A 5,673-nucleotide genomic window follows, 5' to 3' on the forward strand; every position below is an offset into this window, starting at 1 on the left:
AGAATAACATCACTCTTATGGACCATCCTGCGTCTTTCCCTGATCTAAATCCAACTGAGAATGGACAACAGTTCCAGACAGTAGATGCCCTTCATGTGGCCATCTTCACCACTTGGAGAAGATGCATTGGGATATTGAATTGTATCGTTGACATGAAAATTGCAATTGAATTGAAATGCAAGTAGGGCTGGGTACCTAAACACGATACCTTTTTAGTACTGACTGAAAACATTCAGTAGGTATAGATACAGAAAAAAATAATATTTTTGGCGCAAAATTTACTTTTCTAATTAAATCTCTGTTATTGAGCCTCACAGGTCCTTTTCTTCTGCTGCTGCACATCACATGCCAGCAGTGGCTTCGCACATGTGCGATTCATTTGCAGTCTGGATGCAGTGGGGCAAAAATCATCTGTTCCATCTTCCACTTTGTCACCAATTATGAGAGACAAAAGCCTTAAAAATTTCGAGTTTGTATTAACTGTCCTGAGAGTTTGTTTGAGGACTGACCTCACACGGCTTTAAAGGGGTATCAGAGTCAGAGTATTTAAACTGTTTAATGCTCCGATTCAGAATGGAATGGGTGAACCAATCTTTTGTTTTTCACAAAAAAATTAAGAAACAGCGCAGCTTCATATGACAAAATGCCGTAAAAATGTTAATAATAATAATGGATTGGATTTATATAGCACTTTTCAAGGCACCCAAAGTGCTTTACAATGCCACTATTCATTCACTCTCGCATTCACACACTGGTGGAGGCAAGCTACAGTTGTAGCCACAGCTGCCCTGGGGCAGACTGACAGAGGCGAGGCTGCCATATTGCGCCATCGGCCCCTCTGGCCAACACCAGTAGGCAGTAGGGTAAAGTGTCTTGCCCAAGGACACAACAACCACGACAGAGAGGCCGGGAATCGAACCGGCAACCTTCCGGTTACAGATATGCTTCCTAACCCCTTGAACCACGGTCGCCCTGTTGTGTCCTAAACAAAATGGCAAACCTGGCTGACAGATAAAAATATTTTAAACAGTTGAAAACTAACTCAAACTTTACTCCTTCTTTATCTGGTGTACCTTCAGTCTTGAGGTGTTCAACAGGAGAGTTGTACATCTCTATTGTGCATTCTGCTCCACACTGATTTGGATCACCACCCTGAAAAACAGATTTTGTCATTAAACAGTATCTACAGAAATGATGTGTACGACTAAAGCAGAGGCCACCAGTGCAATGTCAGCCCAAATTATCTCCAGCATGCAAAACAAGGTTCCTTTAACTACAGTTTTATCTATTTATTTCCATAACCTAAAGGATTAAAAACTTCAAAGGCATCTTGATATAGCAGTAGTTTGAAACATAATGGATTTTGTTTAAAAAAAAAAGTACTACTTTTGAACATCTTACCATCACTAATGTCACACAGTACATCGATGAAGACTGAGCTGAATGCTCACCTGTTACACATCTCTGCCACAAATCAGAGTCTAACAAATATTTCAAAGTCTCTCTAAGAGGTACATAGTATACAAACTGATCTTTTCCATTCTCACTTTGTCCAAAAAATTTTTTTCTTGAGCTCCACATAGTTCAACATGTGTATGAAGGACTGTGTTCTGGAGTATGTTGTAATCAATGGCCCTTTATGACATGCAGAAAACAGCCTGGATATCTTGACCGCCTTACAAAGCTTGGTAATGGTTGATCTGATATCCTCGTGTTGGTGTTGTTCCCAGATCATCATACTAAATGTTGTTCCAGGATCAACATTGCAAATGACCAATCAGAATGTTGTGACGTCATACTTTTGCGACTTCGGGAAAAACCAGCGTAAAACAAAAAACTGTACTTCAGCTGCGTGAAACCGCCTCTGTCCGCCGATCAACGGACCCTGACCCTAACCCTAACCGTAACCCTTTAATAAACAGTAAGCAGAATTGATATTGTCCTTGCAACATTGGAATTTCACAAATGCACGAATGGCATCACAACAATGTGATTGGTCACTTGCAATGTTGAACCTGGAACAACATTTTCTGGGTCTGGGAACAACACCAACACGAGGATATCAGATCATCCGCTTGGGAATACCCTCATCAGATAATATTGTTTCAGTTTTTAGGAGTGTAGTGAGCTTATTCAGAGAATATGACTGACCCAACTCATGCCATTTTTTAAATTTCCTCTACAATAGTCAGGATGGCAGAAGCAGGTCACAATGAAATACATAACCCTAAATAAATCAAAAAGGTACATTGTCTTACCTGCTCCTGGTAAATTAAACAGGTGTTTGTTTTACAGTAGAGCTAGCTAAAATCTTAAACCTGCTGCATTAGCATGAACTTTCCAGAAAACTAACAGGACTGAAGGCAAAGCCTGTGACAGAGGAACACTTTCAACGCAACAAGAAAACTGACCAAGCGAACTATAGTTACAGTTGATATTTCATGTCTAATGTTATACTTGCATTGAAATAGAAGGTTGTTGGCAGTGGCGGTCCTAGCCTGTTTGGCGCCCTGGGCAAACACTCCCTCTGGCGCCCCCCTTACTATGCAAATGCAAACGGAGGGCGCCCTTACTCCCAGCAAATGGGCGATAGAAACCCAATCGGTGCCTACGACATTCCCGATATGCACTGGCATGATATCGGGGCAGCATGAGTACGAGTAATTAATTTTTTTTGCCAATGCCAATGATGCCGCCCCCCACCATGATGCCACCCCGGGTAACCACCCGTGTCGCCCGTATCAAAAACCGCTATTGGTTGTTGGTTCAGTGCAGGGTGCTGCTGGTACTCCCTTGCTAAGCTGAGTCAGTCTGGACCGTTAGAAGTGGCACTGTCTTGGTTTGGCGGACTACACGCCACCAAGGAGTATTGGTGCCCTCTGCTGTTGCAGTACCTCACAGTCAGACAGCTATCTCTTTGTGACAATAATAGTACCCTCCTCGTCTAAGCTTCTTCTTTTTTTTAATGTAAAGGTAACGGTTTAGACACGTGATGCAATTTCTCCAAAATGTGCATATAAATGAGACTTTTTAAAGAAACTGATTGTTACAGCTTTAATAATATACTCTTTGACTGCTCTTGACCTTGCAAGCTACACCAGTTATTTTATTAACATTATTTCATTATTTTTTGGGGCATTTCATTTTTATCAATTAATTTTAATTTCAGCAGGTGGTACCACACTCAAACAGATTGAACAGTGGTAAATCCATGATTTAAATCTCCTGTTCCACCACATCCCAAAGGTGCCCTTGGTTTGGGATCTGGTGAATGTGGAGGTTGATGGAGTTCAGTTAAGTCATTGTGATGTTTAAGAACCCAGTTTAACATGATCACAGTTTCGTGATATGGTGCATCATCCTTCTGGGAGTAGTCATCAGAAGATGGGTACACAGTGGTCATAAACGGATAGACATGAATGGTGGAAGTTCGAGGAGAGGAGTAAGCAATTAACTAATAAGAAAAAATATGTTTAATGATCAAACCAAGTTAACTGATGAATCCCCGAGATTCTAAATTTGAATGTATTTTTTTTTTTGCAATGATAAGGAAGATTAAAAAACAATCACTTGTGACTCATGCTGTGCATTAAAGGGTTAAAAAAAACACTGTAGGCGAAGAAAGATACCCAACGGATTTACTTTACCAAATGGACCATCCCAGCCTTGCTGTATTGGTCTATTTGATTCACCTTTTATTGTTTTTTTATTTATTTTTTTTATTTTCACTTGCTAAGTACGGGACAGACTTGACTGGGGAAAAGAAAGGGGAGAAAGAAAGAGGGAAAGAAAAACAGCGGGGTAGAGGAACAGAGATAAAGGGCACAAAAACAAAAAACTAAATAAGCAGACAAAAAATACATCTATCAATCACCTGGATCACCTGTTGAGAAGGAAAACAGAGAAAACAAGCAGAGAAAAAAAAGAGCAATATAATAAACAACATCATTGCGATGATCTATGTGAATATAACAGTAAATACTAAATATTAAACATCATTGTGCAGCACGTAAGATCGACAGCGCACAGTGTGCTTTTGAGGTAGGAGCCAAAAAGGGTGTAGTTTGTGTGTGTGAGCACCCGTGTGTACACCTCTGAGCATGTGCGCGCTTGTATTTAAAACGTTCCTTCATGTAATGATCTGCTAGAGCAGGGCTGCCCAATCCCAGTCCTCGAGAGCTACTATCCTGCAGCTTTTAGATGCATCCTTACTCCAACACAGCTGAATCAAATGGTTTGATTACCTCTTCAGCATGCCATCGTGTTTGGCAAAGGCCTGATAACAAGCCATTCATTTGATTCGGGTGTGTAGGAACAAGGATGCATCTAAAAGCTGCAGGACGGTAGCTCTCGAGGACCGGGATTGGGCACCCCTGTGCTAGAGGGTGTGGGGGGGCCATAGCCCTGTCCTCCAGGGCATGAAGCAGGTATGGAGGAGATCAAGGCTCCAGACATCCAGAGGCCCTCAGAACACAAGAGACCAAGGAGAACCAACAGAGGGGCAACCGCACCACTATAAATTAATATATTTTCAACATAATAGCAGTGTAAAACTAAAATATACAGAAATTTAATATAGATATTACAATCATTTAATCATTTTTGATTTAATGGTAATTTACCGTTGCCATTTTACAGTTATTTGGGGTAATTTTTACGTACATTTCTTACAGTTTACATTTGCATAATGACTGAAACCAGCCCACTGAAGCAACAATGGGCTGGGAGGTCAAACAAAGGGCACTTTGGCTGAAGGGAGAAGTGCAGCTACCTGACTGAAATTGATGATGAAGGAACTATAAAAATTCCATGTTCCATGTTCTTAGTCTTAGTTTTGCCCACTTTAGTTTTCCTAAAGACACATGTTCACTAAACCAAACTGAGATCTTTGGAATTTTGTGTCTTGGTACATGTAATATGGTATGTCCCATCAGAAAATGAGCACACTGTGGTCATAAAGGGATGGACTTAATCAGCTACAATACCCAGGCTGTGGTGGATAAATAATGCTCACAAAGATCTCAAGGTGTGCAAAGAAGTACCACCTACACTATTTTATCATCAGTAGCTAGTGATGTGCGGATCGATCCTGAAATATCGATTCCTCCGATACCAGTCATTTATGTTCTAGAATCGATTCTCACATTAAAATATCGATATTTTTAGTAATTTAGGGTTAATTTCTAGTTTATCATTAACAGCAACACAGTGGAAAGAAACTATAACATTCGGATTGTCTACATTCAAAGGAACTACTTCCTCTTCCGCCTATCATAGTCATGTGCGAAATACGGCTGTATAAAAGGCTCGCAGCCCCTTGGCGCGCGCACTCACAACAATGGCTGAGCCCAATTGTGCGGACGTATTTTACCTCCACAAACAGCTGAGACGTGGTTTGCTATACATGTGGCAAAAAAGTGCTCCAAGAGTGAGGTGTTGTGGCTATACTTTCCCAACCTTGAGATCTCAGAATTAGGGAGACAATCAAAAGGGCACATTTTACAGGGTTTATTTATCGGATAAAATACGTTAAATGTCACCGAAACAGCGGGGATGTCCAAATTCAGAGGCTGCTTCCACCTGAGGACCCGCCCTTCGCGGTCTAAAGAAAGCCGGGTAGTACGTCTTGAGTTCCCTCGGTGGAGTGAAACTCAGCCGTCTGCTCCTTGCTAT

The sequence above is a fragment of the Astatotilapia calliptera genome, chromosome 6 (genome assembly GCF_900246225.1).
Source record: "Astatotilapia calliptera chromosome 6, fAstCal1.2, whole genome shotgun sequence".
NCBI lineage: Eukaryota > Metazoa > Chordata > Actinopteri > Cichliformes > Cichlidae > Astatotilapia > Astatotilapia calliptera.